Below are 15991 nucleotides of genomic sequence, written 5' to 3'. Positions count from 1 at the left end.
CAATCTAGTTTTGGGTTTATAGTTGTACTTAATTGTGACTATTAAGTGCATAAACTCTAAATAAGAATATAAACTTGTTAAGTTACAAAAGAGGTTTCACTTTTGTGACCCTATACACCACGATTTGATATATGGCTAGCCCATTATCAAGGTGATTATATTCTAAACCAAACTAGAATGATATATCATGAAGATGATGCAAGACTCAAATTGGTAACCCAAGATTAAACCTTAAATTTTGGAATAATGAACGCAAAGAGTTATCGAGTACTCTTGAAACCATTAGATTGTTAATGGTATATGCGTATCTTGTATTCAAAGCAAGATGTCTCGTGCCTTTTGGTTGAAAAGGAGATCGAGGTTGTAAATCATTGATCCAAAATAGGTTGATCATCATCTTTTACCAACGATTTAAGTTGACACTAGTGTGTTCACTTAATAAGGTAAATAGAGAAATCTTTGAAGAAGTTCAAGAGTTCAAGGAATCACGATTTAGTCGTGATGGGATTATCAAAGTGAAGACTTTGATATAAGCCAAAGGAAATGTGATATAGTATCACAAGTTAATCTCTCTTAGGACGCATTATGGGATAATGTGTGGTTGGATAAGAAATCAAACACTATTCGATATGGTTTGGACTTCAATCAAGTTACTTTGAGTTACTTGATCCTTTTGGGGATTTTATCATTTTTGTCTAAATTATTTTTCCACTAAATCGGATCATATGAGATATGAAATGGTAAAGGTACCATGTTTGTAAGTTTTCACAAGAAACAAATGCTCATTTTTCCCTTTTCAATTATCACGAGCACGACGGGTTTGCGGCTCATGAAGCTGTCTTTCTAAAATACAAGTTTATTTCTATAAGACAGAGTGGGAGAAATTATTCAAGAGCCACAGAGAATGTTATGTCGCAAGAAACTGGTCTTTCTTGGCTACATGAGACATTTTGTGTAAGACATTGTTTCTTCAAAACCTAGGAGGTTAAATTCGTCACTTGTTAAAAATGATGAATTCATGCTACTTTAAAGAAAGTAAAAAATGATGAATTCATGCTACTTTTAAGATAGTAAAGAGCTTATAACTTACAAAAGAAATTGTTTGATTCAAGTTGATTATTTCTAGAAAGTAATGAACATATGACTTACATAAGAGTGTTTAAAGTCACAACTCATTACGAGGCTTAGAGCCATGAAAATCCGAAACGAAAGGGCTTGATTAGTGACAAAGGGTCTTGCACTAATAAAGAGATATTTCAATGCAAGATTAGTTGCAAAGGGTTTTGCACTAATTGAAATGATTAAGTCCATTTGGATCTTCTTAGGGATTGTGTTTCATTTTGAGGATATGCATACAACAAGTGAATCTAAAACCCACTTCTTCAATAGAAGGAATGTATTCAATACATGTCATAAGTTTTATAGATTCTTGCAATCCTAAGATAATGTGAAACTTAAGAGAGAATCTTAAGTAGGACATCAATGAGTTGGAATCAACATTTTGATCATGTGATAAAACATTTCTCGATAAGTCGAAAAGTTGTGTTTATACATGGAGTTTAGTGGGAGTTACGGAATTTTTAATTAGTCCGATATGTGGATGACATATTGATCATTGAGAATGATTTAAAACTTTTGGAGTATTATAATACATCTTGAATATCCGGATTTATGAAGATAAATCCACATGATATTAGCGTCAGTAAGAAGTCTTATGTTGATAAGATTCATGACTAGTTCAATTAAATTGAACATATTTGATTGATTTCATTTGCTTCCGCTGCCGAATCAATTAAAAAGAAATGATGTATAACACTTCATATGCTTTGAGTATGATGAATTGTTTTCAAAAATCGAATTTAAGTAATCTTTACCAAGTAAGCTATAAAGATTACCCTTAAGTGCTTGCAGAAGTATTAAGGAAGTAAAACAAAGTGTTTATGATGCAATATTGTGTAAGGGTGTTACACAAGTGACAATTGACAATTGAGATTGCGCATGGTTTCCGACAAAACCATAATCAAAATGCACTAGGATGGTTAAGATACCATTGTGGCAATGTTAATTAAGAAGTAGATTTTCTAGAATCGTTCTAGGCAATAAAGAACAATGAGAGATATTTATAACGGAAATTGAGTACACTTGCGATCATGAGATGTGCAAGAAGGATGAGTCCCGCTCACTGTGAAAACAGTGGGAGCTATTCTTAGGCTAGAGGGCCTATGTCTTGATTGGATCTCGACACGTACTCAGAAAGTTTTGTAATGCAAATGTATACATTACAAAGGAAAACGAGTATGTAGTGAGGTTGAGTAAGGTACAAGAAATTGATAAAACCTACTAACCAAAGCCTTCTCAAAGGCTAAACATGATGAGTCATGTCATTTCAATTGAATTGAAATGAACAACTACGTACAAGATCAAATTAGATTATAGAACATGAAATAGTAATCAGGCATTGACTATTCATATGTGATAATCGCATTTGTCGTTCGAGTTTTACTTTAAAACTCTTTTATTATACTTTGTTACATCCAAACGGGTTGTAGAGACAATTGAACCCCGTTAAAGTGAACACGGATTAACATTGTATTCGCCCATAGTCACTTACATGAGGTGACGTCTCGAAGTGACTAGAGTGTGATGCGATTGATGGCAAGTTCAAGTGCCATACAGTCATGTGAGATGACTAGTCGATCACATAGGCAGACTGTTAGGAACACTTTGTCGGGCAGTGACCGCTTATAGAGTTCTGGCAAATTTATAAAGCCTGGTCGTGGCGAGAGCTACTATAGTATTCTAATGAGTCGATTCTTTGACTAAAGACTGTTCACCTAAGATGGCACGATTTCATTAACTTTGATTTGTGTTACTACGACCTTCGTAAATGGGGTCAAATGGGCATATTTTGGGTTATGATGGTGTGGCTAGTCGAAGGGAATAAGTGCGATAGGAATTGTCCACCCCCTTGTCGGGGTTAAAACAATATCTCAGGGCCACTCGAGGAGTAATGAATCGGAAATACGTGGCCACGCTCGGAAGGTATCTATGGTAGATAAATTCCGGTCAATCGATTATTCTCCGGATCGAGGAAACCACTCTCGATATGATCACTTGCAAGTACGACCGAAAGACACCTTGCATTGAGTGGGAGATAGTAATAGGACAAGAGAATTGGTGACGCACACTTGTCGAGGACAAGTGGGAGATTGTTGGGAAATGTGTCCTCAACAATAGTGCGATCACGTGATTTAAATATCATTATTAAATCTCATTTCAAGAATACGGAAGGGATGATACATTACATATATAGTCAACTGGTCCACACATATCGGTAATGATTGGCTGGCTAGAGTTTGACATTACTGTCGTGCGACGGTGGTGATCGATTGATCCTCGAGGTCACACCTAAAGGACGATTCCCTTAATTGAAAAGGTTAATTAGTTGTATACCGTCTGATTAATTAATTCCTTAAAATTGAACAATTCGATTTGTGAGAAAGAATATTGATATCTTATTGTAATGGGATTAAATAAGATTTATTTTAGTATATAAAATGTCTTATTACTAAAATTGTTTATTGTTTGAGAAACAATAAAGATAAGAATGAATGGTTGATTATAATTACATGACATTGTGAATTATAATTATATGACCCATTTTATTTATGTGATCAAGTATCACTAGTCAATTTGTTAAATATAATTTGATTAATTTATAAAATGATATTTATGTGATAAATATGCATTTAATCAATTAGTAGCATGTATCATACTACATGTGACATATTGTGTGACAAATGACAAATTGACAAAAATAAAATGGTAGTCCATTTTATATATATATATATATGGACCGAAATGTGAGTGTAAAAGAAGTTAGTGGGTGAATTATTTTATGAGATAAAATAAGCTAATGATCACTAACCTACAACTAGCCTTACAAGCCTAAGGTATAGAAAAGAACAAAATGAAAAGTGAAGGACAATATATTGGTCCTTTTGGCTCACCCAAACCGTGTGGCCTCATTATTTGAGGAGTGCTTTTGTTCTTTTATTTTTACTACACTCTACCATTAAAAAGACATGCAAAATGTTCATGAATATTCTCTCTTCTCTCTCCTTAATATTCATCAAAAAGATGAGTATTTTGATTCAAATTGTTCATATAAATTACTAGGATTACTAGAAGTAGTATATGAGTATTAGTAATAGATTTTAAGGTAAACTACATTGCAAACATCTAGTACATGTTTATTTGTGGGATTAAGGGATTGTCTTGGGTGCTACTAATTGGAGAATCTCTACTTTGGGATTTTTGTATGTTCATCCATTATTGGAAAGCTCAAGAACAAGAGAGAAAGGTGATCTCTCTTGTGCCCATAAACCGAAAATCCATTTGTAAGAATAATGCTTCTTCTCTATTTTATTATATTGTTTGCATGCATAAAATCCGTATTTAATTTTATGACAAATTAATTTCAACATATATGAGTATGTTAGTATGTATATAGATCTACATTTCCTTCAAAAGAGGGTGTTTTTATAGAAGAAAAGGGGAAGCCGAGCGGATAAGGGTGGGACCTGGGCGGATGATTCGAGAAAAACATCCGAATCCGAGCGTCTTTCATGCGGGACGGGCGTCTTGTTTCAGCGGAATCCGAGCGTCTTAGGGAAAATCCGCTCGGATTTCATGACAGGACCTTAGCAATTTCTGGAGTAGGCAGAAGACGAGCGTCTTCTGTTTTGGGACGAGCGTCTTTCTTTGGACGAGCGGTTTCTCAAAAATCCGCTCGGATTTTGTGACAGTTTCAAAACTTTGCTTCAGGTGTCTTTCAGGACGAGCGTCCCGTGGAGAATACGAGCGTCTTCATTGAAGACGAGCGTCTTGTGCCGAATCTGCTCGGATTCTGAGACAGTGCTGAACAGTAATGCGATGAGGGCCCTGGATGAGCGTCTTTCGTTATTTTTCTTCCTTTTCTTTCTTTTCTTTGCATAATCATACCCTTTCACAAATTTGTTGTTCCTCCTTATCTTTTTCTGAAATTTTGCTCAATAGAAATGTAAGAAAACTCTCTCTCACTACTCTCATGCAAGAAATTAAAAATGCAAGTATGTATAATATTATACAAAGTAAGGTTTCAAGAAGTATCTTACAAATGGTGGTTTGAGATAGGACTCCACCAAACTAGTTCAAATTGTAGAAATTCTTGTCCATGGAGCTCAAAGCTCTTAATAGAAGATCGAAAGCTTGTGAACAAGCTTTAAATAAACACAAGTATGGGTTGCTCCATTTGAACATGAAATTTGGCCAAGGAAGCTTGTCATATGTTCTTTCTTTCGCCGTGTCCTTGGCACTAGAGCTTTCCCAATGCTTTAAACTAATAAGCCCATGATTCTTGTCAATACTAGGGATGAAGTATGGTTCAATTTCACCCGTAGACTTCCACTCACCAACTTCTTCTTCAATTTTGGTGATGATGATAGCATTTTGATTATTCCATCCTTCCAAGGCGGAAGGAGAATTGTCACGACTTTGATGATCGAGTTCCTTAGAAGTTGTCATTGTGGATGCCAAATTCTCACAAGTAGCTTCACGTGCAAGTTTTTCTTTGAGTCTTTTCACCAAGTAGCTTTTGTACGATGCTTTGGCCTTTTGAAGGAGGTCCACCATATCCTCTTCAACAATCATAGGCTCCATGGTAGACATCAAGTAGTCTTCATGAGAAATAGGGGAAGGACGTTCTTCTTCATGATAGGGTATCTCAAATGTCTCAAGGATAGGCTCCTCAAGCAAGGTGATATTACAAGTCCATCCCTTAGGCTCGTCATCATCGTTGCTATCTTCATACGAATCATGAATGGGGGCTTCACTCTTCTTAACTAACTCTGTCTCCAATACCTCAATGTTCGCATCAAATGACACACCCTCATACTCACAAAGGCTAAGAGTATTTGGCTTACTCAACCTCATGTCTTCCTCATCGAACACAACACTTTCATACTCACAAGAGCTCACGGAGATTGGCTCTTTCCATTCTTCATTTATCATGTCAAAAGTTACTACTTCAAATTCACATTCATGATCAATGTCCAAAGAATGAGAGGGGGGGGGGGGGGGGGGTATTTTCTTGGGATTCTTTCATTTGGGCAATTTGAATCTCCAACTCTTCACCTTTGGTGACAATGCCTTGAAGAACATTATCCCTCTTTTGGCTCTCCTCTAGCATTTGTTTGAAGAAGTTTTGTTGATCTCCCATCATTTGGAGTATCACATTTTGAATGGGTTCATCTTCTTGTTGTGGGTAAGTGTGAAATTGGTTGTATTGTGGCAATTGAAACTCATTATGGGGGTGGGTATTGGGTGGGTGGTTGTTGTGGATATTGGATGTGGTGATTTTGGTGGGAAAAATTGGGGTAGTAGTTAGGATTTTCATTGTACAAATAGTAAGGTAGGTTTGTGTTGACTTGCTTCTCAAACTCCCCATACCCATAGTCATACTCAAAAGATCTACCACATACTCCATATGTAAAGTCTTGAGCCATCATAGCTAAGACAAGAAAACAACTACAAGCATGGAAACTACACAAAAATGGTAAGAACAATCCTTGAGGAACAAGTTCCTCAAGGTGAAAGCAAAATCAAAATAGACAAACAAGTAAGAGCTTAATCACATAGCACCATCCCCGACAACGGCGCCATTTTTGGTGTGGATGCGATGTCGTCGGGTCACATCCAATCAAACACATTTATAATACTCAACAAACAACTAGTTAGTAGTAAGTCGAGGTCGATCCATGGGACGGCGTGCTTTGGGTTCTAAGTCTATCTATCTCAATTTATGCTAGTGTCACGATTTGTTTGGGTTTGTAGTTGTGTTCTAGACTAATGCAAGCAACAAAGTAAAGCAAGAAATGAACTAAGAGATGTAAACAAATGACTAAAAGCATTAGGATGTCATGGGGTCATAGGGGATTCATGGTGTTGATCATACAAACATGTTTACAAAGTTGCAAGCAATTAATGTTGTAAAGGAACCGAGTTGGTTTATGTCTTACGGTTCATAGGAAGAGTTGGGTCCCGGAGCCGAATCGATTAGATTGTACAACACCTATAAGTCGACTTAATTTCCTTCTATTCAACTTCTATGCATGGTCTAACAAGACTCGAGTTGGTTTATATCTTACAAGTCAAGTTGAGTAGATAAGAGATGGGTAAAAATGCAAGGATTCATAGGCTTAGCATTTCATCAAACATAACATGTGCATAAAGTTGACATCACAACAAGCAAGCAATTCAATTGTGAAAACATATTAGATTAAGCATGAATCATTCCCATGTTGCTTTTCCCTAATTACCCACTAACCCGAGCTAAGAGACTACTCATTCATTATCATGGTAAACATGTCATTAATGGTGTCAATCATCACAACAAGTATAAACATGATGATAGAATGAAGAAATGAACAGTAAAGATTAAAGAGTAAAGGAATTATACCAAACTTGAGATGATCCAAATAATAAAGCAAGGAATAATAGAAGAAACTTGATTGATTGATGAGAGGTTGTCAATCCTCCAATAATAACCCAATAATCTTCAATTACCCAAAAGTAACAAACTTGAACAATAATTAAGGAGAGATTAATGTGAGATTTGTGGAAAGATTAAAGAGTAATCTATTCTAATCTATTCCTATTATAATCTAAGAGGAATTTCTAATTTGGAGGCTCTCTACTATAAAAACTTCATTCCTTGATTATTTACAAGTGGGGTATATATAGTAGAGCTTCGTTAGGTTAACTAAGGCTAAATTAGTAATTACATTTTTGACTTTTAAGCAGGGAAATGCTAGTCTTTTTGGAGAGATGAGCATCTCGGCTGAAGACGCCACAATCCTTCCGTCCAGAAGGGGAAGACGCTCGGATTCTTGCAGGGGTGGACGGGCGTCTTTCTGCAAATCCGCTCGGATTGTAGCAGAGGAATCCGAGCGGCTTCGGGGCTTGGACGCTCGGATTGTCATCTTGGACGGTCGTCTTGTTCCTTTGGACGCTCGGGTTCTGCGTCAGAAACTTCTTTTTACTTTCTTTTTGTTCTCGTAGGATTAGTCTTTAGTTCTCGCCTCCTCTTCATACTAGTCCATCAAATATCGTCAATAAGCTTCCAAATATGCACGAAAGACGGGAATTTCCGCCTAATTATCTTCTTTCCTACAAAACATACGAAATGCACTAGGAAAGCAAAATAGAAAGCATTTGACGGATAAAATGGCTATGAAATGTTATAATAGTATGCAAAATGGGCTCAATTAGGGGACTAAATGTGTGCAAATATGAGTCACATCACCAGCCGAAATGCTTATTTCAAAAAGAAAAGCACCAACCAAAGATACCCATTCCACAAATGCAAAAGGATGGAAAGAGCCCCATTAACATAACCCATGGATCAAACACTGATCCATGATCAACACACAAGCATAAAGAGACAAAAGGTACCATTGAGCCGGGACATACACCCCCACAAGCAACAAAGACCGGACAACCACACATGCAAACCAGACTTACTAGCGACACCGACCAAACATAACCATGGACGACATTAGATGGGTCAAATGGTGGGGGAGGGGGGCGAGGGGAAGGGGAACCCGAGAATGACCCGATGACACCGCCACCTAGAAAACAGCCACTTAGAAAGATGGGTTATACCCATCAGAGGGCACCAAAACTAGAGAGCCTAACCGGGGGTTGGGGGAAGGGGCGAGGGGAGGGGGAACACCACCCGTTGCATGCACGATCAACCACTTTCACCGGAGGATTTAATCCGTCGTAATTCATTGCCACCCAACAAACAGCCAAAACAAACACTAGAGAAGAAGGGAATCCAAGGAACATCAAAAGGCATAAGATTTGTGGGTAAAAACGGAGGTAGGGTCAAAAATAGGAATCACGATAAGCAATCCACCGGAGATAGGCTACAAAAATCATCTATCTCCGGAGATCCGACTATGAGAGGGAGACGAAGGGATGGAGGGGGAGGCGAAGGGATGGAGGGGGAGGCGGCGGAGCAAGATTAGATGATTTTTAGGGTTTTTTTAGAGAGGGAAGGGAGAGTTTTCTAGAGAGAGAAAAATAAGGATGTGTTAGGTGAAGAGAGGTGGAATGAAATGTAATGGTTTTGATCCATTCTAGTATTTGATTGAAACATTTAAAAATGGTTTTCAAATCCATTCCTTTGCGATATGACATTCTGTTTCATTCTATTCATTCCAAACGCCCCTATTAAAAAAACTGACGACTTTAGATTACGTTATCTAGTTTGAGCAAAACCCCAAATTGTTCCGTTATAAACTAGCAACCACCTTCCTCCCTTTTCTTCTTTCTTCCTTCATTATTAATCATCATCATCATCATCATCATCATATATATAAGAATAAACACACACTCGCCACTAATCAAAACTCCACTAATATCGCCTCTTTCCTCCTTGGCCGTAAATATCCAAACTCCGGAGGGGCAAATCCCTGATCTAAAAAACATGTCCGTAGAAGAGCTAGTAACAATAGAAGAAGACACAGACCCGTCCCGCAACAACAACCGCAACCGCTGCTGCTTCCAGTTGCCATGCTTAGGATCTCACCTGACCCTCGGCGACCCACCATCCTCACTGTGGGACCGGATACGGGTCAGAATGAAGAAGATCCGAGAGTGGTCAGAGATCATTGCGGGTCCTAAATGGATGACCTTCATTCGTCGCTTTAACCGACAGCGTCAGGGACACGTCACCGCTGGCAAATTCCAATATGATCCCTTGAGTTACGCGCTTAAATTCGACGAGGGACAGGGGCAAAACGGTCATTTCAAGGAGGATTATCTAGTCGACTTTTCGTCCAGGTTTGCGGGTGTGTCGGCTAAGTCGTCTATGGATTTGAGTAATGGTGAGCCGCCGAGCTAACTTGCGTCGTTGCCTCATGCGTTGTGTTTTGTTGTTGCCAGGCTGGAGAGTCCAATCGTGGTCGAACAAGGAAGGGTATACTTGACCTTTCAGTATTAAAGAGAGTTTCGCCGTCATTTTATCCTGCCAGCCTGCTTTTTTCTATTTTTTTGTCACTCAAATACTTTTTTACCAATTACCAAATTCTTGTAACCATTGTACTCCGTATTTATCAAAAATGGCTTCCAATATTTATCAGAGGAGGTCGGACTATGCGCAAATTATATTTATACGAGTGTAATATATTGTGAGGACACAAGAAAAAGTGATCAATTTTATGATATAAAGTAAACAATCTATCTATTTATCTATCCATATTAATAAAGAAAGCTTTTTTCGAGTGATTATAGAGACTCCAACCTCCGCGAAACTCTTGAAGTAAATATTAAAAGAAAAAATATAAACTACGTGAATTAAATAATGAATGAAACTATATCAACTATGAACAACTAAACATATCTCGTAAAATATTATGACCTTCATTCGTCGCTTTAACCGACAGCGTCAGGGACACGTCACCGCTGGCAAGTTCCAATATGATCCCTTGAGTTACGCGCTTAACTTCGACGAGGGACAGGGGCAAAACGGTCATTTCAAGGAGGATTATCTAGTCGACTTTTCGTCCAGGTTTGCGGGTGTGTCGGCTAAGTCGTCTATGGATTTGAGTAATGGTGAGCCGCCGAGCTAACTTGCGTCGTTGCCTCATGCGTTGTGTTTTGTTGTTGCCAGGCTGGAGAGTTCAATCGTGGTCGAACAAGGAAGGGTATACTTGACCTTTCAGTATTAAAGAGAGTTTCGCCGTCATTTTATCCTGTCAGCCTGCTTTTTTCTATTTTTTGTCACTCAAATACTTTTTTACCAATTACCAAATTCTTGTAACCATTGTACTCCGTATTTATCAAAAATGGCTTCCAATATTTATCAGAGGAGGTCGGACTATGCGCAAATTATATTTATACGAGTGTAATATATTGTGACGACACAAGAAAAAGTGATCAATTTTATGATATAAAGTAAACAATCTATCTATTTATCTATCCATATTAATAAAGAAAGCTTTTTTCGAGTGATTATAGAGACTCCAACCTCCGCGAAACTCTTGAAGTAAATATTAAAAGAAAAAATATAAACTACGTGAATTAAATAATGAATGAAACTATATCAACTATGAACAACTAAACATATCTCGTAAAATATTATAATTTATTTATTACTTTACTAGTATAGCAACCCGTGCTACAACACGGTAATTTTATAAAGGTCAATTCTAGAGATTTAGTGTATTAATATTATTTTAATAAATTTAATATGAATTTAATTTAATGTAAATGTACTTTTATATATAAAACGTTATTTAGTATATTATAATATTATTTTAATAAATTGAATATGAATTTAATTTAATGTAAATGTATTTTATATATAAAACGTAACCCTAAGAAATATTCCATATATGGGGCATAGTGATTGACGGCAATATTATTATTGATTGTGTAGAATATTCTAGTAGAAATATTCTATATATGGGTTGACTAAAATATTTTGACTACAATATATTAGAAGGGAATATTTTAGAAGGGAATATTTCGTATGGGGTTAAAGATGAGCGGGAAACTTGAGCGGGAATAACACAAATGTGTTATTCTTTTAGTCTATAGGGGATGCTATATTTCCCACGTAAAATCTCCAAAATCGGTGGTAACACACTGACACCTTATACAAGCCAAATACTACTATAAGAAATAGATAAGATAATTATTTTCTCAAACAAACACGCTCCGTAATCATTAAACAAAAAAGGACTTCTATTAAACTTGAATAACTTTGTGACTATATATACATGCATGAATGCACGATTGAATCAAATTCATCTATATCTCTCCCTTCTCTAATTTATTACGATTGCATGTTAAGCTAATTTTTTAGCTCAAACATTGATTGTGTATATATTAGATGCTTTTTTTTTTAGGAAGTATGTTACAAAGATATAAAGTATCGATCTGTAATATTATTGTTTGCGGTAAATTTTCAGGTACAATCGGGATTGCAATTTGTGTGTAGATCTGGTTGTTGAATTCAGAGATGGAACCTTATTAATGGGTAAAAGTGTTTATTATAAGATACCGTTTTACGATAATTTTTGTAAAACCGCCTTACACAAGTATGTGTGATCTCACAAAGGTGTATTTGGAGTATATAAAAACATATCGAGTTGATAAGACGCGGCCGTGTTGGCTGACTTTAGATATATTATTATTGCTTTCCCTTATATTCTTATTTTTGTTTTTGTCCAACTTTTTATATTGCCATATACAATTATTCTATACTTTGGGTGTTAATTTCTTTGAATTTCGTCTACGGAACGAGTCGACGTAGAATATTGTGGAATTGGAATGCAAAAATATTGGTAAATCAGTAAGTGGGATGGTATGTTCAGGTTGATTCAAAGGTCCCTCAAGCCAAACACGTATACTCTGCATATATTTAGAAGGACAGTGATAGGGCGTCACCGGATGATGCCCGAATTGGGTGTCACCCTCTCACAACCATTCTTAATTGATGGAGTCCCCACTCACCCCACGTGAGAGGGTGACGCCCAAATTGAGTGTCACCCGGTGACGCTCTTTCATTTTCCTATTTATAAATAATTTTGTGAATACAAACTACTCTGTATTATTTATTATTCAATTCCCATACTTTAACTTGTCTAGATATGAATTGTTCTTTTTCCAAATTGATTGATGATAATGATGATATTTACTAATTTTAAGAATATATAGGCAACAATCAATCAATACATCGCCATGCCGAGCCAAAGCATATGCCATCTATATGTTAAAATTTGGGTTGAGACAAATCTTATGAGCCAAAACTCAAGTTATTAAAGAGTATAACTTTTATAATAATTTAACGACTACGATAAAAGTTATCATATGAAAATTAATGCTAATTAAAAGATAAAATGTAATCTCTAACTGAGCCAACACATAATAGTAGTCTTTGACAGTTTTGAATGTCATTATTCACATGTCACTCAAACATAAAGAATGAAATCATCAACGTATGGTGATAAAAAAATACCAATTTATGGACTATACCACGAAAAAAATATATATAAGCTCAGATTCTTATACATTAGTTTACAATACTTTTATATAACTGAATGTACAATTCTATTTATGAAAAAATATATATATACGGAGTATTTTTCTAAGCATGGGTAGGATAATAAATAAATGCAAAACCACAATCAATCAATATCCTATTTGAATATTAAAGAAGTGTAAAAGACTATAACCTATTTGAATTTGTATACAAAACGTGAAAGCGTGAATCAAACTAGATATATTATAATTAGCAGTAGGTGGATTATACATCTGATATATTATCACCCATTCTATAGTTTTTGAGCATTATAATAAAAATTTTGAGTTTTGTTTTAAAAATTATGAGTTTTATTATAAAGTTTATGAGTTTATTCACTTAAACATTAAGTTCTAAAAAATTACAATAAACTCAGAAACATTACATATAAATTTAGTAAAAATTAAGTTTTGATGGAAAAAAATTAAAATCTAACTTATAAATTTTAATAAGCTCAAAAACAAATAAAGTCCAAGATAATAAGCTCAAAAAATATACATATATGCTAAAAAATTAAAAAGTTGGATGTAGTACATCCGATGTATGTTCCTTTTTCTCTATAATTAGTAGTTATGCTGGAATATCATATAGACTACTATATTTTACACGAAAATAACGATATTGACGTTTATATAAGCAAGTGTCGAGAATCTAAGTATCGAATCAAGGATTTACCTTTCAATCAAGTTGACTTAAAAACACAATGCTTTTTAGTGTCTCAGAGAGACTCGACTTATATTAAATAATTAAAGATAAACACGATTGTGGATAAGTGAGTGTATACAATCCGGAAAAAAGTTTTTTTTTTCTTTTTTTTTTGGTATAAGGTAAGTATATATTAAGCTCAAAATTTGGTACATCAATCCAGTCCCTCTTCAAGGGTATACAAAAATAGCTATCTCAATACAAAACTATGGTATTATCAACATGACATAATCCAGAAAAAAGTTAAATTGAACCCTCCGGGATGGCAAAATAAAATGAAAGGTATTTATGAAACGATCAGGTAGTGAAAAAGGGAATATATTTCAGAGACAAAAAGATTACAAAACATCTAAAATAATGTATAAATAGAGAAAAATAGTCAAGAGTTGTCTTGAGCACTGTGAAAACCCCAACTTACACAGGCGACATCTTATCATTTAATTACATTTGCAATATATACGAAAGAATATTAGAGATAGGCCCGTGCATCGCACGGGTAATAAACTTGACCGTTCTACAATTACTACAGAGTCAATATAGAATACTATACAAATAGGCCCGTGCATCGCACGGGCATTAAATCTAGTCTATATTAATAAAGGAAGCTTTTTTCAAGCGACTACGGAGAATCCTTCCTACCTGTAATCTATAAAGAGATTGAACACATGTCAAATGCTTGATGCCGGTTCAGCTTCGTGTCATATTCTACTGTTCCACACTATATATACCATGTATTTTACATAGTGATTCACGCTTAAAATAAGCGTCTTCTTATAGATTAACATTAATGATATATATAACTGTTGTATGAATGTTCATCTTTTCTATGTTTATTATTTCTTGAATGAATAATTGTCTCATGCTACAATCTTAATTTATCGTGAAAGTTTTTGCCCTTCTAGCTTGAAGTTATATCGTGATAAATTGACATCTAATTCATTTTATTGGTTTAATTGCAGGATATAAAGACGTTGAATTAACAATGAAAATAACATGGTGAACCTTCTTATAATCTGCCTTTCCAATTTCGAGATTTTCTTCTTCATAAACATACCCAACACTAATACTTCATCATATCTTGATTATATAATCAATTACTAACTTTTATAATTTTGCTACCTTATTTGAGTCTCACATCTGTATTCAGATGATGTGGTTATCGTGGTACAAAACCGTCGTAAAAGAGTACATGATTAGTACTTTTCCGATAGATTATTGTATTAATTTACTCCGTAGATAAAAACCTGTGAGGCTATGAGTCTAGGCGGAGTCGATGCTCTTATTTGTCGAAACCCATAGCGGAAACAGGTAATTCACTACAATAAACCTCCATGCCACTTACTAGCCTAATATAAATGCAATATTGGTAAAATATAATATGTATTGATAATTCTTGGTTTTTCTTGTGAGGAGATGTACACGGCTATATATACTACAAGCACGGGACGATATTTACGGTAGGAGATATTATTCAACAGCTAGAAAATATTTACAAAGGGAAAGATTTGATTGTTGCCTTGGTTGGATGATATGCAACGGTCATGAGAGGTATGGGCCGGATGTTATTACCCCCCCTCAAGTTGGAGCGTGGGGATTCGAGACGCCCAAATTGGATAGTAACCTGTCAAATGGTATGCGCCCGAGAGCTTTTGTGAAGATGTCAGCCAGTTGCTCCTTTGTATGAATATAGCTCGGTGAGATAACGCCCTTTTGTATTTCATCACGGACAAAATGACAATCAACTTCAATGTGCTTGGTGCGTTCGTGAAAGACCGGATTGCGAGCTATATGAAGAGCCGATTGATTATCACACAGGAGTTGAATTGGTTGGGTGTGATGTATGCCGAGAAAGGAGAGCAGTCCTTTTAACCATTTGAGTTCACATGTTGCGTATGCAATTGCTCTATATTCGGCTTCGGAGGATGATTTGGACACCGTGTGTTGTTTTTTCGTTTTCCAGGATATGGGAGAATTTCCAAGGAAGACGAGATGTGCACTTAGAGACCGGCGAGTCGTGGGACAGGACGCATAGTCGGCGTCACAATAGGCGCGCAGGGTAAGAGTGGAGTCAGCTCGAAGCAATATCCCTTGGCCTGGTTTATTTTTGAGATAGCGTACCGTTTGTAGAGCTGCGTTCCAATGGTCCGTAGTTGG

This window comes from Silene latifolia, chromosome 1, assembly GCF_048544455.1.
Source record: "Silene latifolia isolate original U9 population chromosome 1, ASM4854445v1, whole genome shotgun sequence".
NCBI lineage: Eukaryota > Viridiplantae > Streptophyta > Magnoliopsida > Caryophyllales > Caryophyllaceae > Silene > Silene latifolia.
This window is presented reverse-complemented; position numbering follows the sequence as displayed.